This window comes from Phocoena phocoena, chromosome 11, assembly GCF_963924675.1.
Source record: "Phocoena phocoena chromosome 11, mPhoPho1.1, whole genome shotgun sequence".
NCBI classification, from domain to species: Eukaryota; Metazoa; Chordata; class Mammalia; order Artiodactyla; family Phocoenidae; genus Phocoena; species Phocoena phocoena.
Window position 1 is genome coordinate 86,880,300 of NC_089229.1, and position 27,476 is coordinate 86,907,775.

Genomic DNA, 27,476 nt, shown 5'->3' on the forward strand with positions numbered 1-27,476 from the left:
ATGGTACACCAGCGGGAAGAAACGGTTTAGCAGGTGCAATGTATCAGGACTCGGAGAATTTGAGGAAATAGACATTCTAAGAAAAATATAATTAGAGCAGTTTCTGAGAATTTATGCTCTGGAGAAAAAGAATGAAAGTCTGGTGGTTATAAATCATTAATTAAAAGCTATATGTGAAATAAAGTTGGAGGACTCATACTTCCTGATTTCAAACTTACTACAAAGGTACAGTAATCAAGACAAGGCAGTACTGGTATAAAGGTAGACATATAAATCAATGGAGTCCAGTAATAAATTCATACATTGATAGTTTTTGACAATGGTACCAAGTCTATTCAATAGGGAATGAACAGTCTCTTCAATAAGTGATGTTGGGACAACTGGATATCCACATACAAAAGAATAAGGTTGAACCTCTAACTCAGAATACATAAAAATTAACTCAAAGTGGATCAAATACTTAAGTTTAAGAACTGAAACTATAAATAACTTCATTTGTATCAGTTTTTAAGATTCCACATATAAGCGATATCGTATGATATTTGTCTTTCTCTGCCTGACTTACTTCACCCAGTATGATAATCTCTAGGTCCATCCACGTTGCTACAAATGGCATTATTTCATTCTTTTTTATGGCTGAGTAATAACTCAGGCACGTCAAACAAACTTATGGTTACCAAAGGGGAAGGGGGAGAGGGATAAATTACGGGTTCGGGATTAACGTATACACACTACTATATATAAAAGATATATAACCAATAAGGACCTACTGTACAGCACAGAGAATTATACTCAGTATCTTATAATAATCTAACAGAATGAATCTGAAAAAGAATAGATAGATATATATAACTGAATCACTTTGCTGTACAACTAAAACTATCACAACATTGTACATCAACTATATTTCAATAAATAAATAAAGAACTAAAACTGTAAAACTCTTAGAAGAAAATACAGGGGCAAACCCTCACGACCTTAGATTTGGCAATGGTTTCTTAAACATGAAACCAAAAGTACAGGCAACAAAATCAGATAAATTGAACTTCACTAAAATGAAAGATTTCTGTGTATCAAAAGTACACTATCAGGAGTCACTGTCGTCTCTCGGCCTCCCGTTGGCCCGCCGCTGCCTGGCAGCCCCAACGAGGCCAGCAGAGGCGCCCCCGTTACCCCCCGCTGCCCCCGGGGCGCTGCCGGCCCTCTGCGACCCCAGTCGCCTGGCGCACCAGCTTTTGGTGCTGTTGCTTCCTTGGTTTCGGCAGCTATTTTTGCTATGATAATCCCGCTGCCCTTCAGACTCAGGTTAAACGGGATATGCAGGTGAATCCCACAAAATTCATGCTGCCGTATGCCTGGTATTCTTGGCCCAATGTAGTTTTGTGTTTCTTTGGTGGCTTCTTGATAGACTGCGTATCTGGAATACGATGGGGCGCCGTTATGTTTAGTTGCTTTGTTTGCGTTGGACAGGTTGTTTTTGCTCTGGGTGGAATATTTCACCGCTTTTTGTATGATGGAATTTGGAAGGTTTGTGTTTGGGATTGGTGGGGAGTCCTTAGCAGTTGCCCGGAATACATACGCTGTGAGTTGGTTTAAAGGCAAAGAATTAAACTTGGTGTTTGGACTCCAACTTAGCATGGCTAGAACTGGAAGTACAGTAAACATGAACCTCATGGGATGGCTGTATTCTAAGGTTGAAGCTTCATTGGGTTCTGCTGGTCACACAGCCCTTGGGGTCACACTTATGATCAGGGGTATAACATGTCTTCTTTCACTAGTCTGTGCCTTGGCCCTCGCTTACTCGGATCAGAGAGCAGAACGAATCCTTCGTAAAGAGCAAGGAAAAACAGGTGAAGTTATCAAGTTAACTGATGTGAAGGACCCCTCCTTCCCCCTGCGGCTCATATTCATCATCTGTGTCTGATATTATGTTGTTGTGTTCCCGTTCACTGGACTTGGGAAAGCTTTCTTACAGAGAAATTTGGCTTTTCCTCCCAGGTAGCGAGTGCTATTAACAGTATTGTGTATGTAATATCAGCTCCCATGTCCCCAATATTTGGGCTTCTGGTGGATAAAACAGGAAAGAACATCATCTGGGTTCTGTGTGCAGTGGTGACCACTCTTGCTTCCCATATGATGCTGGCCTTCAGGCTGTGGAACCCTTGGATTGCTATGTGTCTCCTGGGACTCTCTACTCATTGCCTGCCTGTGCATTGTGGCCAATGGTGGCATTTGTAGTTCCCAAACATCAACTGGGAACTGCATACTGCATACGGCTTCATGCAGTCCATTCAGAATCATGGGTTGGCAGTCATTTCCATCATTGCTGGCATGATACTGGATACTTGGGGATATCTGTTTTTAGAAGTTTTCTTCATTGCCTGTGTTTCTTTCTCACTTTTATCTGTAGTCTTACTCTACTTGGTGAATCGTGCCTAAGGTGGGAACCTAAATTATTCTGCAAGACAAAGGGAATAAAACTTTCTCATGCAGAGTGAGAAGTTTAAATGACTGTGTCACGAGAATGGGCTGCATACATCATTGGTTTGAAAACTTCCTTTTTTTTTTTTTTTTTAATTTAGAGTTTAGTCGTTAGGAAAAATAATGGTCTGGAGAATTATTATATTTATATTTTGAATACATCTATTTTAAAGTATAACTGTGAGGACTATTTTAGCCTGTGTCTTTTGTATTGCTGAAGAATTCTGCTTTGGAATAGGTTCATCGATGATGAAGTTTAGAAAATTGCATCTGGTACATGCAGGTGATTTTGAGTAAGGACAGTAAATAATGGAAATCTTTGGATCTTGTATCGAGATAATTTTCACAAAGTGTATCTTAGGAATATGGCCTTTGCTTTATCTTAAAGCAAAAAAAAAAAGTTTTTGAGGGGGTAGACAGGATATTTTATATAGAATAAACAATGGCATTTTAATAGGCATTCCCTTTTGTAATACGGAATATTTGAAAGATATTTTTATGAAGTCTCATTTCCACAAATAGCAGATTGTGTTCTGCTCTCTTTAGTTACCAGAGCTTGCTGAGCAGTGACCCTTTCGAGCTTCTTTATTTCTGTTACTGAGGACCCTAATCCCTAGGGACATAATTTTGTGGTACAAACTTTTTGTATGGTTTTTCTTATAGTCCAATTAATTATTAAAAACGTCCTGTAAACTATGATAATTGCATATCTACAAGGATAAACAAACCTTGCAAAAGAGAAAAAAAGGTACACTATCAGAAGAGTGAAAAAGACAAACCACGGAATGGGGGAAGGCATTTCTGAAACACATATCTGATAAGGGTTTAATATCCAAAGAACGCCTCAATGACAAAAAGACAATCCCAGTAAAAAATGAGCAAAGGGGCTTCCCTGGTGGTGCAGTGGTTGAGAATCCGCCTGTCAATGCAGGGGACATGGGTTCGAGCCCTGGTCTGGGAAGATTCCACATGCTGTGGAGCAACTAAGCCCATGCGCCACAACTACTGAAGCCCATGAGCCTAGAGCCTGTGCTCCGCAACAAGAGGAGCCACCGTAATGAGAAGCCTGTGCACCGCAACAAAGAGGCCCCGCTCTCTGCAACTAGAGAAAGCCCGTGTGCCGCAATAAAGACTCAACGCAGCCAAAATTAAATAAATAAAATAAATAAAATTTTAAAATGAGCAAAGGACTAAGACATTTTTCCAAAGAAGATATACAAATGAACAAGCACATTGCTGTCTTGAGTCATTACGGAAATGCAACTCAAAACCCCAATGAGATCCCACTTTACACTCACTAGGTGACCGGTCAAAAATATAAACAGTAACAAGTATCGACCATAATGTGGAAAAATTGGAACCCTCCTACATTGCTGATGGGAATGTAAAATCACACAGCTGCTTTGAAAAACAGTCTGGCAGTTCCTCAAAAAGTTAAACATAGAGTTACCATATGATCCAGCAATTCTACTCCTATGTGTATACCTGAGAGAATTCAAAAATATGTCAAAAAAAAACTTGTACATGAATGTTCACAGCAGCATTATTTATAACATCCAAAAGGTGGAGACAACCCAAATGTCCATCAACTGATGAGTGGATAAACAAAATATGCTATACCCAAACAGTGGATTATTATTTAGTCATAAAAAGGAACTGAAGTACTGATACATGCTATAATATGGATGAACCTTGAAAACATCCTGAGTAAAAGAAACCAGACACAAAAATCACATATTTCATTAAAACTTATATAAAATGTGTGGAACAAACAAATCCATAGAGACAAAGTAGATGAGAGCTTTCCAGAAGCTAGAAGAAGGGAATGAAGAGTATTATGGGCTCAGGGTTTCTTTCTGGGGTGATGGAAATGTTTTGAAATAGAAATGTTTTGAATTAGAAGTACAACTTTATGAATATACTAAAACCAAAGAATTTTACACTTTAAAAGGGTGAATGTTGTGATATGTGAATTACATCTCAATTCTTTAAAATCTAAAGTTTGGGGAAAAATAAACAGCTAAGTGTGAAAGTCAGGAGGTCTCCGTGGCAGCACATAATCTTATCTCCTGCAGCTAGAGGACAGAGAACGCTGAGGAATAGGCCCAGTACTTAGCAGAGTTCCAAAGAAAATTAATTTCTCAATCCACTATGCTAAGGTCAAGGCTGTTGTTGGCAAAGAATGGGACTGTGAGATATGGGATAGGAGTCATCTAAGCTGATGCATTATAAATCCAGAATCCATAGATTCCTCTAAGCCCTCCAAGTATGTGTAGAAGTGGCCCACTCCTCCCTGTTAAGGACAAATGCTTCCCCCTTGCTCAAACTAGAGGTCGAGGCTTCCCCTCTCCTGCTCCCAAAGAAGACTCAGTGATTTTTAATCTATAGTTGGTACCCAAGCACTTTGGCATCCTTTTGCCAAAGAAGCAGTATGCAAGGCATTATCATCCTGTCAAGAATAACTGGCCCTGATCATCATTAGGAGATAAGGCAGGGTGGAATATATGTGGCACCTCGGTGATCCATTTGGGCATCTCTGGGTATTCTTTTGCCCAAATTTGAAGGTAAACCAATGAGCGCAACAGCCATAGCCTGTAAAGGGCATGGTGACCAGGGGCTCAACTAGCTCAGAAGATAAGCCAACTAGACCAGAAGAGATGCAAGCTGAGGATGAGGGCAACATAAAATAGATAAAGAGATGGGAGTGGATGACTGTCAATTGCCACTCAAGCCCAGCTTACTAACACAGACCTTGGTTTATCCCACTAACTATCCTCTTGTAAGCTTCCCCCACAGAAACGGGTCCAACAGAATGCTGGAGGACCTCCTCCCAGAAGTGATCCTTAAAAAGTGGATTTAAGTAGTATAAGGGGTAGACTGAAGTGGATGCTATAATGTGAAGCCCTGTCCCTTCAGGACTACAGACTTAACTTCTCCCACTACAGAAGTATTGTCAGATAACAGCCCTTAGCCATCAGGCCTTTCTATAAATGCCCTCAGTTAAAGACAGCCTTCTTGCCCAAGGTCACATCCTCTTACCAGGGACTGCCTGCATTAATGACAGATCAACATGGGGCTATAGTAGCCTGGCCCCCTCAACTTAATGCAGGACAGCTCTGCAGGGCACCCATCCTCTGAGGTTAGTGGTAGCTTTTGCCGAGATTGTATCACAGCTCTCTCTGCCCAATCCTGCTTCCTTCTCTTCTGCTACAGGTGTTGATCTCAAGATCATTCACTCAATAAACATCCTGTTGGCTGTGGGTCGACAGGCTGTCCTGGCGGACTTGGGCTCCGCAGCCCCAGCTGCCTGCTCCTCATTTGTGTCCTAAAGATTAGTGTGCCGAGTTGGTCTGTTCATTAAGATTAAACATGTAAACAAGAACCACTTAAAAAAATAATAAATTAAAAATTTTAAAATAAACATCCTGTTTGCAAATTTCTGTCTCAGAGTGTGCTCTCTAGGCAACCTGACCCGCAACATTTATAATTACACCATAATGGAAAACACTACATTTTAAGCTTCTTATCTGTAAGTTAATGTTATTTCAGCTCCTCTTAATTCTGGTAATTTATCTTTTAATAATCCTTGATTAATTTACTATGAAACATCACCAATTGAGAACTTTTCCTACATTATTCAAGTCTCCAAAAGCCTCCTCATACTTTTAGTCTCAATAAATGACCTCACTTCATTGAAATCAAGGCTAAACATTAATTCTCTTAATCTCCTTCCTCCCACTCCTAAATTTCTTTGTGTGCTCAACACATATTTTTACCTTTTTTTTCTTTCTCAGTTAATAAAGTGTCTCTTTCCATACCAAGGTTAATTCTTACTACTTAGTTCTTTACTCTATGGTTTCCTGACTTCTCCAAAACAATATTTCATCAAAGTCTTTAATCTCTCCATCTGAAAGTTTACTTCCTTTGAGTGTATTAATATCCAAAACATATTCCATCAAAGTCTTTAATCTCTCTATACAAGTCTCTTTCCTTTTAGTCTATAAATACCATTGCTTATTTAAAAACCAAAAACAAAACTTGAGGTCTATCTTGTTTCTCTCTTATTCTTTACCAACAAACAAGGTGGGGAAATGTGTAAACACGTATCTACTCCATTTTGAGTCCACAGTTCAATAAACTACAATCTGTATTCTATCCACAATGCTCTACTGAAATATCACTCTGAAAAGTCACCATGACTTCCTAATAGTCAAATCCAATGATTTTTTTCCTTAGTCCTTTTTTTTCTCAACCATTCTATGATATTTTACATCATTTGGTTTTGTCTTATTCTTAAAATTCTTTCCTCATTACATTTTCCAAGAAGCTGTTTTGCCCAGGTTCTCAAACTCTTTAATGACATCTTTTTCAGTTTCTACCCCCCCACCAACCCCAATTATGGGCACTTTCAAAGTTCTGTTCTTGGTTCTTTGCTCTTTCAATTCTAATCTTCCTCTTTTAGTGATCCCTGTTTCCCCATCTTGAACTATAAAAATATGATTCTCAAAAATAAAACCACTAATTTGACACTTTTATTTGGGCTCTAAACTCAAGTTTTTACCATGAAACAATATATTAATTACTGAATTAAAATAACTATACTTCATTATGTTGTGAATGTTTCTATTCCCAGTTTACTAAGTACTTATGCTAAATTTGTGTTGAATATAATCAATACTTTTTCAGGATTTATTGAGATAATATATTTTATCCTTTACATATTAGATTCCCTGATAGTCAACTATCTTTGTCTTCCTGAAATAAATCCTGATTTAAAATGTTGTGGTTTTTTTCCAGATTCCTAAATTGATAGGCACAAATGAGACTGACCCACAAACTTTATTGAAACCATCTTCATTAGGTTTTGTATTAAGGCTATTTTTTCCTATGATCTAAACATTTTTATAGAATATGAGAAGTGTCAGTTTCAAAACAGTTCCAAGTACTTGCCCACAACATCTTCTGAGTCTAGAAAACTCATTTTTAAGGTAGTTCTTAAAACACCACAGTTCTTCCATGGTTTCTCATCTATTCAGATTTTTTAATCTTACATGTCAATTCAGCTAGATAAAATGCAAAACCATGTTTTAAAAATACATAACTGGGCTAGCAGCACCCAAAAAAAGAAATCCTAAGAGGCCTAAATTCACATAAAAGTTGGAATCCAGCTGGATAGCTCTCTGGTGATTGGGTTTTAATGGGACTCAAACATAAGAGAAAGAACACAAAGCCTTGATTCTTTACAAAGTAGAAAAGCAAATCAAAGAATCCTGCATAAAAGCATAAGTTAGTGAAGTAAAGGGGAAGAATTACAGGAAGATACCAAATGTATACTGCTGTAGCCTTGGCTCTGGGAGAAGGGGGATAGACATTCCGCCTGGAGAACTCATAATTATAGGCTGTCCCATGGTGGAATCAGAAGTGAAATTTATATTACCTCTGTTATTGGAAAAACTCCAAACTGAAATGAAGTTTAAAGTAGCCCTAGGACAGTAGTGCCCCCAGGCACCTGACAAAAACAAACATTTTTTTCTGGAGAAATACATTCCAACCCTCTCTCAAATAATTTCTAAATCTAAATTTCCAAGGTCAGGAGCGCAACAATAAAAACAAAGAAAAGAAGAAACATGCAACTATGAGTAAAAACTAGCAGAATCAAGAAGAGAAAAAAATCACACATGCAACAACTACATATATTAGAATGACCAGATACTGAATAAAAGGTAATTATATAATAAGAATATAATTAATAAAAATAATATATTTATGTAGTAATATAAGAAATAGTGTACTGAAAGTATAAATGAAGGAACAAAATTGACCATGCAGATTTGAAGATAAAACCAAATAAAACCTCTAAAAATGAAAATATAATTGAAATTAGAAACAATATTGGTTTAAATATATGAATAAACAAAGTAGAAGAGAGAATTAGAGAACTAGAAAATATTTTTGAAGAACTTATTCAGAAGAATTTCTCAGATGGAAGATTAGGGAGAAAAGAAGAGCTAAGAAAACAGAGTGAGAAAATACACAGAATGTATCACAAAGAAACCATTAGATGGAAAACAAAAGAGTTTAAGAAGTAGGGTGTATACGATGAAATAGAGTTACAAGAAAGACTAAAGAGAATGGGAAGAAAATTTTAAATAGATAAGAGCTGATAATTTTCCAGATTTTTTTAAAAGTAAAAAACATATATATAAATCCTCACAATCAGGAGGCAACAAACCCCAGGAGGGAAAAATCAAAAGAAATCCACAGTGAGGCACACTGTTGTGAAATTATAGAAGACTGAAAACAAAAAGAAGATCTTACAAGCCACCAGAGAGAGAAAATAGATTTCCTACAACAGAATGACAGACTGATGACTAATCTCTCAAAAGTAACAATGGAAACTAAAAGAATTGTGGAATATCTTCAAAACACTGAGAGAACAATTTTCAGACAGAATTGTATTCCCATCAACACCATCTTTCAAGAATAAAGGTGAAATAAGGGCATCTACAAAAGAATAAAACCTCAAAGAGTTTATTAATAACAGCCATCACTAGAAGAATGTATAAAGTAAGTACTTCATGAAGAAGGAAAATAACTTCTTAGGCAAGGGCTAAGATGCAAGATATGCCAACAATCAATGAAAATAGCGAACATGAGGTGAATCTGAAAAAGCACTGTATAAATCAATAGCAACAGCATCTAATGTGGCAGTTAAAATATTAAGATAGAACTAAAATACTAATCAAAATTTGAGCATTCTAAGTCTTTATATTGTCTAGCAGGAGGGTAACTACAAAAAGATTAGAATAAAGTGTATATATCTTTATTAGTAGAAGAGGAAAATAAGAAAAACAACTTAATCTAAAAGTAGACAATAACAGAAAAGAAAAAAAGAAAGCGGGCTGAAGAAAAGGCCCAAAATAAGATGGTAGAAATGAATTCAAGTATGTTAACTACAATAAATGTAAATGGAATAATCTATTCCGTTAAAAGATAAAATCAACCATTTATAGCTTATATTAAAACAACTTTAATACATAAAATGCAAATAATAGTAATATCTATAGTGACTAGCTTATGGGATTAAAAATTAGTAGAAAAAATAAAATTCAGAGCAAATTAGAATATAACTTGGAAGAGGACTGACATAAAATATGAATGATCCTATAATCAGTGAAGGCATTCAATCAAAAGTTAAGTCTTTTCATAAAAAGAATCAAGCATTTCTCTCTCCTTTGTTGTATAATTATACCTCAGGATAACCAAATAATTGATGAAGGATTATTTCTTTTTATAAAAGTATTCCAGCTAATAAAGAAGAACTTATAGAATTAAACATGGTGACTTGAAATCATTAATGAAATAACAAATCTAGGCAATAATGATCAATGGCTATAAAGCTGCATAGAGCAGTCATCATGGGCTTCATTTTAAAAATGGCATTAAGACTTAGAAAAGGTGAGGGAGTTCACCATGTCAATTGCTCAGGGAAGAATATTCCAGGCAGAGGGAACAATCACTGCAAAGGCCCTTCACTCAGTGGGAATCTAGCACTTTGTTAAAATGTACAAAAAGGAGACCCAAGAGGCTAGGAAAAATAATGACAGGAGATGGAACCAGATTGTACCAGGAGCCAAATAATGAGCAACTAGTAGAATAGAACTGGTATCATCTGAATGGAGGACGACTGGGTGGAGGAGGTTTGGTAGATGAAATCAGGAGCTTAGTTTTGAATATGTTAAGTTTAAGATGTTTATAGGACATCCAAGTGAAGTTGTCATGTAGGCAACTGAATATACAAACGTGGAATTCTGGGCCAGAAATTAAAATGTGGGAACCATCATCATATAAATGGTACTTACAGCCAGGGAACTGCATTAAGATCACTAAGGGAAAGAGACTGACAGAAAAACACAGACAACTAGGACTGAGTTTTGCAGAATGATTCAGGAGAAAATAGCATTTTCCACCTTCTTACATACTGTATACAGTTGTCCCTCATGGACACAGATTGATTCTGGGATGCCATGGATACCAAAAGCTGTGGATGCTTAAGTCCCTTACATAAAATGTCATACTACATTCAGTTGGCCCTCTGTATCTGTGGATGTGGAACCCACAGAAAGGAAGGGCTGACTGTAATTTACTACATATTGTATTTATTTTACAATATTACAAATTATGTATTACAGTATTATGTTTTGTATTTTATAAACTATAAGAATGTAAAATCGCATAATGAGGACTTCCCTGGTGATGCAGTCATTAAGAATCCACCTGCCAATGCAGGCGACACGGGTTCGATCCCTGGTCCAGGAAGATCCCACATGCCGCACAGCAACTAAGCCCGTGTGCTGCAACTACTGAGCCTGCACATCACAACTACTGAAGCCCATGTGCCTAGAGCCCACGCTCCACAAGAGAAGCCACTGGAAGAAGAAGCCTGAGCACCGCAACGAAGAGTAGCCCCTGCTCACTGCAACTAGAGAAAGTCCACAAGCAGCAGAGACCCAACGCAGCCAAAAATTAATAATAAAAAAAATAAATCCCATAATGAAAGGGGTTTATGTCTTTTCTGTTCTGACCACTGATACATCACAAGGACAAAGAATAGTGTCTTGCTTAGTAGGTATTCAATAACCATCTGTTGATGAGAATCTACGGATTTTGCTTTTCATGTTTGTTTTAGAAATTCTTCCACATGTTCAGGTCATAAAGATAGTCTTCTTTCTTTTTTCTCTAAGTGTATTACATATTTGCCTTCCATATCTACTCCATAATCCATATGGAACAGAATGATGTGAAGTAAGGATCTAATTTCATTTTTCACACATCTCTTTTCTACAGAATAAAGTTCAAAATTGTTAGCATAACATTCAAGGGCATTTAGATCTTCAGGAACTAAATCTACTTTCTCTCTCCTATGTCATCTTTCACTGCCATCCTGTGGAGCCTTAGTTCAAATATGTTAAACTACTAGCAATTCTTGAGCTCTAGACAATGCAATATGATATGCAACAGGAAAATATGAAATTATTAAAACATATAATCATGTGTGGATCATAAAACTGTACACCTAGAAAAAAAAATTTTTTTTTTAAAAAAGGTTTGCTGATAAGAACAAGAGTTAAAATATGTGCATCCATTAAAATGATGTTTGTAGGGAATTCCCTGGAGGCCTAGGCGTTGGGACTCTGAGCTTTCACTGCTGAGGGCCCGGGTTGAAGGGAACTAGGATTCTGCAAGCCATGCAGTGAGGCCAAAAAATAAATAAATGGTGGCAATAAATAGAAGTGATAGCGAGCAGGGAACTAGTGACCACATAAAAATTATTTTTTTCAAAAAATGTTTGTGAAGATACCAAATTACATGACACATGCTTATAATATCATATTAAATGATAAAAACAGAATTCCAAATTCTACCCACCTATCGTATTGTTTAAATTGTTAAAAATTAAATATGGAATAAATGATTTTAAGAGGCACACTACAATGATAATGGTCAATGTGTTTTGATGGTTGAATTTTCCCCATACGCTAAGTTTTATAAGTTGGTTTTATACTAAAATAATTTAAATAAAAATATTTTATATTTGTACATAAATGCTAATACATCTTATCCCTGATCAGAGAACTTTCACCAAATTTCAAATAAGGCCTTGAAAATGGGGACCTTAGGTATAATTTTTCATCAGTCATAACTATCCAAAAAATTGTAACATCCATTTAGGAATCTTTTTTTTTTTTTTTTTTTTACGGTACACTGGCCTCTCACTGTTGTGGCCTCTCCCGTTGTGGAGCACAGGCTCCGGACGCACAGGCTCAGCAGCCATGGCTCACGGGCCCAGCCGCTCCGCGGCATGTGGGATCTTCCAGACCGGGGCACGAACCCGTGTCCCCTGCATCGGCAGACGGACTCTCAACCACTGCGCCACCAGGGAAGCCCCATTTAGGAATCTTAATTCATCCCTAGAAAACAAATAGGTTCATTGTCACTAAGATTAACGAGTCTAAGTAATAAAGATATTTGGGGGAGGGGGTAATTTGTTAAGGTAGTATAATCTGTAAGACGATAAAAATAGCATTTATTGTATGTTTTCTATGCTATAGCTATGAGCTGTACTCATTACTTCAAATATATTATCTCATTTTAATCCTCAGAGTAGCTCTACAACACAGACATCATTATTTGCAGTAGTGGTTAAGAGCATGGATCCATAGCTTTTCATCTTCATGTAGTAGAACCAAAAGAATATGTTTACCAACAAGTCTTAAACTAAATACTCAGATAATATGAGCTTCTATTTTATACCTGGAAGTGTCCCTGGAGATCACCTACCCCAACATTTTAGAGATAAGGAAATTCCAGTACTCAGAAAATAGACTTGTTGATGACCACACATCTAGATAATGGGAATGACATCAATACCAGAATTACTGTTTCATTATTCCTTCCACTATATCACACTTCAATTCAATCACTGAACTCAAAACTCAAATCAAAATGATTGAATATTTGCCTTCAAAAATTACCCTAACAGTACACTCCTCCCCAAATGGTTTCTTTTCTGAAAAGATTACACATTATATATATATTATATATATTGATATATATATAAAACACATACACATATACATATATATATAGAAATGTTTTCTTCTGAAAAGATTATATATATGTGTATGCCTATCTCTCTATATATATATTATATAGAGAGAGATAGATAGATGTAGGTTCACATGTCTGTTCACGTAATTCTGAATATTGGAGCTCTTTAAAGACAATACCTGAGGCCACAAACTGATAGCCCACCTGCTTTTTGGGAACATCTACAGAACAATCACTTGAATAGGCAGCACAGTTTTCAATATATAAATTCTCTATTAAAATGTCTATGAAGCAATTCTTCCTTTTGTTGCTAGTAAATGAAAACACTGTATCTTCTATAAAAAATTTCATTAAGGAATGCCATTCATAGAAAGATTCAATTAAGTATATGAAACTTATGTCACTGTGACCTATATTGAGTTGTTCTCTAACCCAAGATAATCTTTTTTGTTGTTGTTCTGAGCTCATCTCTGGAACAAAAAGATCAAATTTCATTAAGAAAAACAGCTTTGTTCTCCCAATTAGAGTCCCAGAGGAATCTGACTGTGTGAGATCTCCAGGGCACATGGTGGGAGAAAGACCACTCATGCTGTATCTCCCCACTCCACTCCACCCTCCCACACACACACACTCCTTCCCACACATACACACATACAGTATCCCTTCCATTTGAGATTGACAAGAGTTAACTTTTTTTTTTTAAAGAAAAGAAATTATCAGAGCATTCATTCATTTTTAACTAAAGACCCAGAAAAGGCCATGCCTTAATCCAAAGCTGATCCACCGAAAATCACAGCTAAATGCTCTCAGGACTGACTGACACGATCCCACCGAAACTGGCCTTTCTCTGAACACATACATTCCTCATCTGCCTCTTGCATCATAGACTCTTCCAGACTATTTAGCTAAAGTTACATCACTGTACAGAAATCCCCACTTAAGGAGCAAAAGGCCATACTCTGCTTGAATAGCCTCAAATGATGTAAAACTCACCATTACTTCCTGCGGCAATCTGTGTTTTAGGGGTGCAGCTCGACTAGGAATTTTTCCCTGTCTTAGTCATAGAGAGTCTGGTAATGTTTGCTTAAACGTCCTGTGGGTTATTAGACACGTCCACATCCACTCAGTAGTAATCATTAACCCCTATGTAAATGGCAGGTTTATTCTCTCATTCATTCCATTTATCCAGCACTTTCTACATGCCTTCATATCTATAGAACCTCCATCTTCAGCCATTAAAAATACATACAACAGGGGGAATTCCCTGGTGGTCCAGTAGTTAAGACTGTGCCCTCACAGATGAGGGCCTGGGTTCAATCCCTGGTCAGGAAACTAAGATCCCAAAAACCTCAAGGTGTGGCCAAAGAAAATACATACAACAAAAATTAGGGTGTAGGCAACTGAGACTATAATTTTTTGTCATCTAGAAATGAAGTATTTTTTGTCAGTCATAGACTGGTTTCATCAGAATTATTTTGGTTAGCTCTGGGCCACCCCTCTAAAGATTATTCCAAAAATCTAGAAAGTCAAATTAAAAAAAAAAAAAACTCTTCAAGAGATTCTGATATACGTCTCAATTTTAGGGTCTAAATAACTTCTAAAGTCTCTAAAAGTATCTTCAGTATACTCCAATCCAGAATCACACTACACTTATTAGTACTTACGCCAACTATGTACACTAATTGTGAGTACCACCCCTACAACTGTGGGAACAAGCCTTCTCAGTTCCCCACTGTGGCAGGCTGGGCTCCATGGGAAACAGGTTTTAGATCAGAGATTAGGATTCAGGAAGTTTACTGGGGGCTGTGAACTGTCAGGTAAGGAAATGAAGCAGGATTGGGCAGAGGGAGACACTGGGTTGAGATACCGCCACGAGAAAGACTGAAGCTGACTCACAGGGAGCTCTGTGACTGGAACAGTTCTCCAGAGTTGTTTCAAGTTGGGACAAGGGGACTGGGTCTTTATACCTGGTGCTAACCTGTCACTGGATGTTTCCCTACCCCTGGAAGGGATCGTGAACTTGGCGAGGTGGCTTTCTTCAGAACAGGGCTGCCGATGGCTAAGCTCCTCGGCCCTGAAGGGGGACCTGGGCGCACATCACAACATCTGGTTCACCTACCTTCACAAGAAACAAGATGGTAAAAGCTAAGCCAGAGCATTTCTCAGCAGAGAACCAGCAGGGGTTATTTTGGTTGTTATTTGTTCTTGTTTTAATTGACGTGTAGCTGGTTTACAATGTGTTAGTTTCTGCTATACAGCAAAGTGATTCTGTTATACATATGCATACTTTTTTATTATTTTTTTCTTATTTTTAGAAATTTATTTTTTATTTATTGGGTCTTCGTTGCTTCACGCAGGCTTCCTCTAGTTGCAGGGAGCGGGGGCTGCTCTTCGTTGCGGTGCGCAGGCTTCTCATTGCGGTAGCTTCTCTTGCTGCGGAGCACGGGCTCTAGGCACGCAGGCTTCAGTAGTTGGGGTATGCAGGCTCATCAGTTGGGGCTCGCAGGCTCTAGAGCACAGGCTCAGTAGTTGTGGCACACAGACTTAGTTGCTCTGCTGCATGTGGGATCTTCCTGGACCAGGGCTTGAACCCATGTCCCCTGCATTGGCAGGCGGATTCTTAACCACTGCACCACCAGGGAAGTCGCTACATTTTTTTTTTTTAATATTCTTTCCCATTATGGTTTATCACAGGATATTGAATATAGTTCCCTGTGCTATACAGTAAACCTTGTTGTTTACCCATCCTATGTATAAGAGTTTGCATCTGCTAACCCCAAACTCCCAATCCATCCCTCCTTCCACACCCCCTTGGCAACCACAAGACTGTTCTCTAGGAGAACCAGCAGTTTTTAAGTTGCCAAAAAGAGCACAACATTACTATCTTTCACTTCCTCCAATTTCAAGCACTGGATATTTATGGAATGACCCACCACTAAAATGAAGCAGGAATGTCTATGTGAAATTATTTCTAACCCCTCAAATGGCACTTCTTAGGGTTTCTTCATGTTTATAATTTGATCAATCAGAATAAACTGCTTCCAAACTGGTCATTTTGTTTGGTTAAAAGATTTGTAATTAACACATGTATTTCTCCTTTAATGTTTCATTCGGAAAGAGGAGAAATCCTGATTCTTACGACAATCACATACTATAGCCCTTTCACAAAGCATTGCAATGAACAATCATTACAATTTCTCGGAAGCCAGGAAATGGCCCTTTTCCCTAACCTGCCTGATTCAGTAGATATATTAGACAAATAGATGAGATCATATCTTGGCACCTCCACATCAGATGGGGCCCTTCAGATGTCTAAGGAGATCACAACCTACTATGAGAAATAGATGAGGGTGCAGATAGGATGTTCAATACTAAGGAGTCAAATATCCTTGGTCTAAGCTCTGCTTCTGCTGCTTTTAGCTTCTGATATTGAACATTTCACTAAGTCTGAGTCCAACTTTCCTTGACTAGTAAAATAGGGATTACACCACATTCATCAGAGGTGTCATAATGACGACACAGGACTTTGTACACACATGCAAAGGCATCACTCCCATCCTGGAGTCCTCCATAATTGTATTTCTCTGCACTATCTTTACAACCAGCATACAAGCAGCTTGAGGCAGGCATTTTATTAAATCTCTGATTTAGACACATCACAAATGTTGCATATGATAATAAAACTACTTACTGTGTGCCATGTACTATGGCAAGTGCTTTACACACATTACCTAATTTAATTCTTCCAGCAAATCTATAAAGTGGATTCTTGTATCACATATTCCCATTTTACAACGAGAATAGTGAACCTTAGAGGGGTCTGAGACATTCCAACCATCATATAAGGAGTAAAAGCAAAGCCTTTACAGCCTCTCACTCTGCTTCCCTTCCTCTTCTTAAAGCTGTCAAAAGAGTAGAGACAGGAGAGAGAGAACATTTCTGAAATTCTCTGACACCATCCAATCTTGAAGCCATCAATAAAAATATAATTTTTTTTTAGATGCCAAGTGTTACTTTTAATACATTTTGGTTTACTCTGTAAATAGATTTAGTTTTGTTTTGGATTTTTTGTGTTGGTTTTTGTTTTTGGTGCAAATAACACAGGGATTTTTTCACCAAGAGTAGGGGAAAAAAGAAATTGATGCTCCACTGTCAGAGAATGAACAAGCAAAGGTAGGCTGAAGGACACAAGAGGGACCAGAACCAACACCACCTATTTCCATCCTCAGCCAAACAAAAGGGACACGTCCTACTAACAAGAGGTTAATAACATCACATTCACAGATGAAAGATAAACCATTATAATCCCTTCAGGGCTGGACTTGCAGCTAAGCTACATTTTCTGTAACACTTCGCACTATCTTCTCGCAAAAAAATTACACTTTGAAATGCAAGTTAGAAAACTACAGAACACATGTGGAATACACTAGAAGCTTACACAAGTGACTTAATGTTAAAATTTAGTGTGCAAATGAATTAAGTGGCATGTTGTTTTTAAAATACAACCCCTAAACCCCATCTCCAGAATTGCTGACTCATAGGTCCACTGTAGAGCTATGGAATCTGCATTTTTAACAAGCACCATGACTGGTTCTGATGCAGGTAGTTGGCAACCATATTTTGAGAAAAAAATGGATTAAAAGAAAATCATAAACCAGCCAGTGGTTTATATCCACATATAATAAAGTGAAATAAATATTGTATCAATATATACAAGGTTGCACTTCTGGGGCCTCAGTGAGGAAGAAAGAGGATGTGAGTGGAAAAGAAATCTCCTAAGTAGAACAAAAGAAGGTCATGGATATGGAAATGGAGCTCCTAATTCCTTCCCCTGAGGGACAAAATCGTAGACTTCATAGTACAGAAAAATAACTTCAGCCTCAGGCAAAAAGGAAAAGAGGTATAAAAAGGGTCTAATTCGCTACCAAGAGCTAGTCACTGCTAAATAGACATTTCTCCAAAGAGGATATACAGATTGCCAACAAACTCATGAAAAAATGCTCAACATCATTAATCATTAGAGAAAGGCAAATCAAAACTGCAATGCGATACCATCTCGCACCGGTCGGAACGGCCATCATCAAAAAAATTTACAAAACAGTAAATGCTGGAGAGGGTGTGGAGAAAAGGGAACCCTCATACACTGTTGGTGGGACTGTAAACTGATACAGCCACTATGGAGAACAGTATGGAGGTTCCTTAAAAAACTAAAAATAGAACTACCATCTGACCCAGCAATCCCACTACCCGGCATATACCCAGAGAAAATCGTAATTCAAAAAGACACATGCACCTCATTGCTCATTGCAGCACTATTTACAATAGCCTGATCATGGAAGCAACCTAAATGCCCAATGACAGATGAATGGATAAAGAAGATGTGGTACATATATATACAATGGAATATTACTCAGCCATAAAAAGGAACGAAATTGGTAGAGACATGGATGGATCTACAGACCCTCATACAGAGTGAAGGCAGAAAGAGAAAAACAAATATCATATATTAATGCATATATGTTGAACCTAGAAAAATGGTACAGATGAACCGGTTTGCAGGGCAGAAACAGAGGCACAGACGTAGAGAACAAACGTATGGACACCAAGGGGGGAAAGTGGCAGGGTAGGGGTGGTGGTGTGATGAATTGGGAGATTGGGATTGACATATATACACTAATATGTATTAAATGGATAACAAATAAGAACCTGCTGTAAAAAAAATAAAATAAAATTCAATAATTCAAAGTAAACAAAAAATATCAATGACTTAGGAATAAATTCACTGAATGATATGTAACACCATGTACTCAAAAAGTTAGAAAATATTATTGGGAGAGATGTATCATATTCATGGATTTGAAGATTCAGTGTTGTAAAATTATCAAATCCTCCAAAACTGATCTGTAGATTCCATGAATCCCAATCAAAATCCCAGCTGGATATTTTTTTAAGGAAGTTGACAGGCTGAGTCAAACATTCAAAGTATCCACTTGATTTATAACACAATTAATTAGGAAGCGGATGGTTTTTAGTCAGTGTTGCTGGGTCAATTATATAAAATTTGAATCTTGCCCCTTTACCTTATACCATATGGAAATATCAGTTCCAGGTGTAATGTAGATCTAAATGTGAAAGCTAAACATTAGGGCTTCTGGAATATATGATAAGAGAATATTTTTATGAACTTTGGATAGAAAAAGAAATCTTAAACAGACTACAAAAAGCACTAATCGTAAGTGTAACAAAATTGATAGATTTTACTATATAAAATCTAAGCTTGTCTGTCAACAACATCATTAATAATGCCCCACAGTGGAAGAAGATGTTTGCAATACATCTTACTGACAAAAAGCTCCTATCCAGAACCAAGAGAACTTCCAAAATCAATAAGAAAAAGACAGACAATCCAATAGAAAAACTTGCCAAGTAACTTGAAAAGGCACTTTGCAAAAGGATATCTGAAGAGTGAACAAATACATCTAAAGATGCTCAACTTCTTTAGCTGAAACGCAAATTAAAACCACTATGAGATACCACCACCATCTGCCATCATGGCCAAAAATAAAAATGACTGGTAATACCAAGAGTTGGCAAGGACAAGAAGTTGAACAGAACTCTCATAAAACCACTTTGGAAAACGATTCAGCAGTCTCCACTAAAGATGATTACCATATGCCCCAGAAGTTCCACTCCTAGGTATGTGGAAAAAGAAATGTGTACCTCTGTTCCCTCTGAGAAAGACAATTATAAGAATATTCACAGCAGCAGTTAATATTAGCCAAAAACTGGATTTCTCATACAACAGAAAACTATAAAGCTCTGAGAATTAACACTGTTACATACCACAAAGGAATAAATCACAGAAACATAATACTCAGCTAACAAAGACAGAAAAGCACATCCTCTGTGGTTAAATTAATGTAAAATTCAGAAGCAGGCAAAACTACTCTTGGGCTTAGAAGTCAGGGTTGTAGTTACATTTGGGACCACAGCAACAGGAGGTTATGCTGGTGGGGAAGGAGGACGCTGGGGTTTCTGGTAGCAGCCTGTTTCTTGTTCTGGGTTCAACTGCCTTCACTTTGTGGAAATTGAGCTACGCCTTACACTTTATGGTCTGTGCCCTTTTCAGTATCTATGTTATACTTCAATAAAACATTTAAATTCCCAAAGCATTCCACAAAATAGAAACATTCATTTTTCTTTGCCCACAACAAATGAGGGATCTCAAGAACTCCTGGCTCAGGTATAAATCCAACGAAAACTTTGCCCATTCACAAATGACAGATGTCTCAGGCTGCAATTTTCCTAAGGCTGATTTATTCACAAGATTCAGCTGTGCCACTTATGAGTATTTTTTCCCATTCTCAATCATGGATCTTTTTTGCCATTTTCTTAAATCTGTGTTTTGTTTTTGCTTTCCTTACATGGTTCTGATGCTGATGAGAACAGACTTTGTTGCATCTCAGAAATTCATTTTCCATTTCTTAATTGCAATGGTAGCCATAACACAATTACAGAAAGGCAATTTGCCATCCAAATCTACCAAGAAAACACAAAAACTCATTATTCAGATGCTAACCCATCCGTATTCTTTTAAAATTTTTGCATGTTTTACTTTGATTCCTACATTCTTATTTTCAATTCCCATTGATTTTCACTGTGCAATTTTAGTATTTTGCAAAAAAGTAAATTTTTATGAATTCCTACTGCAAATTGGAAAAACTGTTAGATGTTTATCTTTATTCTTCATATTCCATTTTCAAGGTCAAAAGCAGCATTCAACTTCACATTAAATATGTTGATGTTCCAGGATCTCCTGTGGCCCAATTCTAATTCTTTTCCTTCTTTTGATGAGTCTATTCCATCAGAACCATAGCAACTAAAATTGCCTCAGAGGAAAGGAGAATTAGAATTTAGTTGTTGACTTTTCCAAAGTGCATAGTAATGAATACAAAAACAATCAGGTGATAAATAATCAATCACTGGTGCAAAATGAGCAATGCAAATGACTTCCTATTGGGTTTTTTTTTAAACTTTCTCTATGATTAAACTGTAGTAAAGAGCAGTGCCTAGAAATTATAATTTCTAATAAAGAATCTGGCCTAAGCAATTTTTTATCACCTTCATTGAGCTATCCAGACTTAAGTCTCCATTTTTGACAGTTAATACAATTAACCCATAAATGCATTTAACTTATCTTCTTTTAAAGACTACATAATTCTGAGACTTAAGATGAAAGCTTGCTTATAGATAAAAATAAGCGACAACTTAAAATTTCATTCAGAAAAAAATGGAAAATGTTTTAATTTAAAATACTGGTGAATAATTGGTCTAATTCTCACTACCAAAAATATCTTTACCAATGAAAATATGCAAACCTATAATGCACTGAGTGCAACAGAAGCATTACAAAATCATAGATAAACAAAAAATATAATGACGTGCAAACAACTGTTTTTATGACTGAAAACTGGGTGGGAAAAACCTTTGCAAGTCTGACCATTCCTTGAGAAATAACAATGACCCGAAAGTAACATTCCTCTTCTTCTACTTGTTAGTGATTTCCATGGCAACACTCCATCTGCTTCCTACTATTTGCATAGGCTTTTTAAATTAAACTTACATATGTCAATGTTCCAAGATTATCTCTGTGTTTGCATAAACCATACTGGCTCTTTGACAAAGTTGGTTATGCCAATAACATTAGAGAAATATTTAAATTTCGCGTCTGTTTTGTAAGGAAATAAAGGGGGTAAAATGGGAATGAAGTTGGGGTGGGAAGTACTATGTCTACAAATTTATTTGGAATCAATCTTTAACCCAGTGACTACAGGCTTCTCTTTAGTTTCTGACTGAGAAAGCGACTTAAACTCTAAAAACAAAGTAGTCTATACAGAATACACTTGAGTTTATATCAATACTTTAGTTTTTTTTAACTTTTATATTGGAGTATACTTGATTATCAATGTGTTAGTTTCAGGTGTACAACAAAGTGATTCAGTTATACATATACATGTATCTATTCTTTTTCAAATTCTTTTACCAATTAGGTTGTTACAGAATACTGAGCAGAGTTCAGGTGTGCTATACAGTAGGTCCCTGTTGGTTATCCTTTTTAAATATAGCAGTGTGTACATGTCAATCCCAAACTCCCTATCTCTCCCCCGCACCCCATCCCAATACTTTAAATCTATAGGAAATACAGTGTAACTTTGTTTTTGTTACATGAATTACACAAATTTTACTAAAGATCATGCAAAAGGTTAAGGCATCCCTTAAGAAAACATTAAAAGGTAGGTGGGAGCTATAAGTAAAAAAAAATTGGAACAACTTCTCTCACTACCAAATCTTTATGTTACTAGGAAACTGCTTTGGAAAAAATTAAGCTCATTAGAAGTGTCCTGAGCGTTAAAAAAAAAAAAGTTAAACTTTCACCCGAGATTTATTCTTCAATCCTGTGTGACAGAAACCTCCGGCCACAAGCTCTTACACAGAGGAAAAACTAACAGAATCCTTAATCCCTGAAACTGTGATCCTAAGAAACGCAACTATAATAATGGATACATTTCCTACCAAGTAACATTTTTTTTTTTCCTTTTTCATTTATTTTTTTGGCCGCTCTGTGGCATGCAGGATCTTAGTTCCCCAACCAGGGATTGAACCCATGCCCCCTGCAGTGGAAGCACAGAGTCTTAACCACTGGACCGCCAAAGTAACATTTATTTTAAGGATACCTTCTTGAAGATCCAGAAATGAATTTTAGACGCCATTGTTAAATAGATCTGTATTTTTTTTTTTAAGTAGGCTGATCTGTCTTGCACGCGGAGAATGTATATGCCCTATGACCTGAAAAAGCTGACATAATCTCTTCCACCATTCTAATTTGCCCTTGTGCCCCAAATCTACCATTTGCATTCTTCAGCTTCGGTTCCTGAAATTCCATAGAAATACTCACATCTGAGAAAGGCAAGTCATTACATCTGGGCTCTGTACATTTTCATTTCCCTGGAAAAGAGTAGTGCTGGGACAAGGATGCTTTTAAAGGATAGGATGGTAGTGTCCCTATTAGGGCTCCATCCAGAAAGTGCAGACCGAAGTGAGCAACTACAGATAAGGACCCTTTAAAATCTGGGGCAGGGAGAGGAGTGTCGCGAGCACATCATTACCTGGAGCAGGCCCCAAACATGGACGTACAAGGGCAGGTTTAACCTATCTCAAATCTGTTCAATGTTAGGCCTACCCTGATGCAGCGATACTTAACTTTGTTTGGACCCCAGATCCCTTTGAGAATGACAGAAAGGTACAAGTTTCTCCCCCCCAAATTTTCCCTTGAAACATAGTTATAATCCATGTTGTATCATCCACTCACCTGTGGGTAGACATTTAGGTTTTTTCCACCTCTTGGTTATTGTAAATAATGCTGAAATGAACATATGAGGGCACATATCTCTGAGATCCTGATTTCAATTCTTTTGGATAAATACTCAGAAGTAGGATTGCTGGATCATATGATAGTTCTATTTTTAATTTTTCAAGGAACCTCCATACTGTTTTCCACAGCAGTAAACAATTTTTACTTTTTCAAGGAAACTATCTGTTTTCCATAGCAGTAAACAATTACACCAAGTGAAATAAACCAGTCACAGAAAGATAAATCCTGCATGATTCCACTTATACAAGGTATCAAAAGCAATCAAACTCATAGAAAGAGAAAGTAGAATGGTGGCTGCCAAGGTCAGGGGCAGGGGTGGGGGGAGAGTAGGGAGTTGCTATTTAAGGGGTACTGAATTTCAATCATGCAAGATGAAAAAGTTCTAGAGATTTGCTTTGTAAAGCATTATGCTTATAGGTGACAATACGTACTGTATACTTAAAGTAGAGCTCATGTTATTTAGTAGTTACCACAGTATAAAATGTTTTTAAAAACACATACTGTAATTTCATGGAGATCAAGTCCATTCTGATGCACATCAGGTTGAGTCTCTGATCTAGCAGATCCTCAGAACCCAAGGAAGTCCTCTGTCCTGAGGTGACTCAGGAAGACAGCCCTTGCCCAGTAAGATAGAGCCTACCTGGTGAGAACGGGACCTCTCCAGAAGTCAGGACAGTGGCACCAACCCTCCAATGTAACCAAACTCAGAATAGCTATTGTTACTGCATGTTTTAATAAAGAAAAATTGAGTATCTGCAGTATCATCAGTTATCAACTCCCATCCCATGTCCTGCGTACGGGTGAGAAGGTATCTGTAATCAGCTCTTTAACCTAAAACAACAAACTCCAGAAATAACATGCCTTTATTTTTACTGATAGGAAAGAGAAGACAAAGTGGGAGAGAGGGGAAAAGGAAGAGTTAACATCTTAGTAGTGAAGCTGTTCTACCTGTGATTGATAGATCTGTACATATATAGAATTTACATACATACAATGTATAATACATGTATAACGTAATAGTAGCCCATTTGAATTGACTTATAATGATGTCAGTACTCTATTTTACACACATTATTTCACTTTCATCCCACAATACTAGGGGTTAAGTGTAATTATTCTGAATTTACAAATATAACAACTAAAGCTCAAAGACATTAAGTAAACCATTACCTTCATCTCAAAACAATCTGAAATCCTTTATCTAAATTCACATTGCACTTTTAATCTGTATCATCCAAAGTTTGACACTTATTTATTGCCCTTATCACCCTGCCTCCTGATTGGGACTAATGTGGGGTGTTTTTGTTTTTGTTTTACTACAGCATCTTGCATAGATCTGGGAAAAGCATAAATGTTTTAAAATTCTAGCTTAAGGTCAGTTAAAGTAATTCATAAAAGGCCTTTTACAACTGATTATAGCTTTGCATTGAAATACGTGTCAGGATCATTATTTTTTATAGTGGTTCCCGTAACCTAAAAGCTAATAGCCTTTTGTCCACTGTGGCCTGGCTGACGATCACAACTGAGGTCAAAGTCGACAAAGTAGGACCAGCTGCCGCCTCACCTCAATATATGGGGATGGACTGAGTACACTGCTGGGACCCAATAAATGTCAAGTAACAGCTTTAGAGCAGCAGTATTATATCTCTTTGAAGCTCTTCATTCAGTTATGTGGGAGCACAGTAAGACTACTCGGGAAGGCATTTTAATCCATATGTCATATTTTATAATTATCTACAATCCATCAGTACCAACTAAGATGACGTCAGAAGGCCGTAGATCAAAATATTACAGAGGAATCCTTGCTCTGTTATTTACTAGTTGTGTGACTGTATTAACAGTATTTTCTTATTTCCTGTATTCTTTCTTTTTTTTTTTTTTTTGCAGTATGCGGGCCTCTCACTGCTGTGGCCTCTCGCATTGCGGAGCACAGGCTCCGGACGCGCAGGCTCAGTGGCCATGGCTCACGGGCCCAGCCGCTCCGCGGCATGTGGGATCTTCCCGGACCAGGGCACGAACCCGTGTCCCCTGCATCGGCAGGCAGACTCTCAACCACTGTGCCACCAGGGAAGCCCCTTTCCTGTATTCTTGATGGTAGAGCACCTAGGGTCTTCCTGACAGCGAGAGACTGCCCCTCCCAAAGCTAGTCAATTCAAACGTACCCTTCATATGCAATCCAACTAATCCAGAGCCCATACTCAGAACCAACCCCTGTATCTGGCTCTTAGACACCACGGAGCAATATTCTTCTGCCCTAATCATCCCAGGGTCGGGTACCAGAAAACCAGGGGAGTCCCTAGGCCCCAGAGCCCACTGAACTTATTCAAACTACCCAGTCCTCTGCGTCCTTACCCTGCCTCTCCCATTCTTTCCTTCCCTGGGCCACTGCAATGAAGACTCTTGCCCATGTTTTCCTCCTGCTCCTTCTGCCTCCTGATTGACCCTGGTGCTTCCCCATGTGGCCCTGTGTGCTGGACTGTGTCTGGATTTCCAAAGAATTGTGAGTAAAAACCTCTTCCTTCATGATAATGATTTCTATGTGTACACATCTTGCTATACCTGATTAGGACAAAAACCAGGTACATTTTAAAGCTGTGACCTTGGGGGAGATTCTAAACTCCCTATGACTCAAGCTCCTTGTGTTTACAATGATACTGTAATAATATTACCTGCCTCAAAATATTGTTATAAAATTAAGGTAATTACTACACAGAAAATGTTAAGACTAGTACTCAATACATAGTACACACTCAATAGCTCTTAGCTAGTATTACTGGGCTTAATGCCCAGTCATAAAAATAAGTGATTCTAAAATTAGTATTCTACACCAGCATACTTTATAAACTCTGGGTTACTTTTAGCTTTGACATTCAAGGATTTAACAGCCATGGGTTTAACTAAATGTGAAAAACACTGAAGCTTTATGACGTCTTGATAACGTCTAACTTTGCAAAGAAAGGAATTAAATTGAGTACAAGGTGAGTATGCTTTTAGTGACTGGCCGTGGACAATGGCCCAAAACTCACAGTTCAACACAGATCCCTATAGTCTGATGTCCAGAGTTATTCTTGTTAAGTAATAAAACTTTGATTCTCTGTGAAAATGCCCTCCCATATGCTTCTCCCCCCACCAAAAAAAAAAAGTTGGCTGATGATGTAAGAAAAGATAAAGTAAATAAATCTAAGAAAGCGAAAAGATGGTTAGAAGCCAAAAAATTTATGTTCTGGATAAATTAAAGCATGAAATGTTGAATTCAGGAAAAGGCAAGATATATGATATAACTATGCTCTACACAAAAATGAGAAAAAGCAACGTTTTAGACTGTCTCAAGGAGCTTTCCAGCCAAGCACAAAAATTGCTTACATATAAGAAATCAAACTGTAGCAAAAATATCAAGAGGGTCAACTTATAAAATGAAGAAATGCATAAAAAACAGATGACCCTTGGGATAAATGTGATTAGAGAAAAAGAGCCAGAGATCAGTATCAAAAAAAGAAAGAAAAAGGAAAAACAAAAAAAAAACCCATTTCAGTGAAGCAATAGAGAGCAAAGGACCTTTGCCTTAAAAAAAAGGTAGGGGCTTCCCTGATGGCGCAGTGGTTGAGAGTCCGCCTGCCAATGCCTGCCGATGCAGGGGACACAGGTTCGTGCCCCAGTCTGGGAAGATCCCACATGCCGCGGAGTGGCTGGGCCCGTGAGCCATGGCCGCTGAGCCTGCGCCTCCGGAACCTATGCTCCGCAACGGGAGTGGCCGCAACAGTGAGAGGCCCCCGTACCGCAAAAAAAAAAAAAAAAAAAAAATAGGTAGATTCAAAGTGTTAGCAAAGCATTTTCAGCCTGGAATATGAAGTACACATGAGATACAGCATTCATTGAACATGCTGCAATGGAAGCATTTTCTCCAGTGCCAAAGAACACATTGGGTTATACACTGGAGCAAACGGAGCCAACA

General features: G+C 37.6%; 1 pseudogene; it reads left to right on the forward strand.

Annotated features, from left to right (window-relative positions):
* Positions 1-1,178: 1,178 nt before the first annotated feature.
* Positions 1,179-2,478, forward strand: LOC136131002 (major facilitator superfamily domain-containing protein 1 pseudogene; annotated as a pseudogene).
* Positions 2,479-27,476: the final 24,998 nt, after the last annotated feature.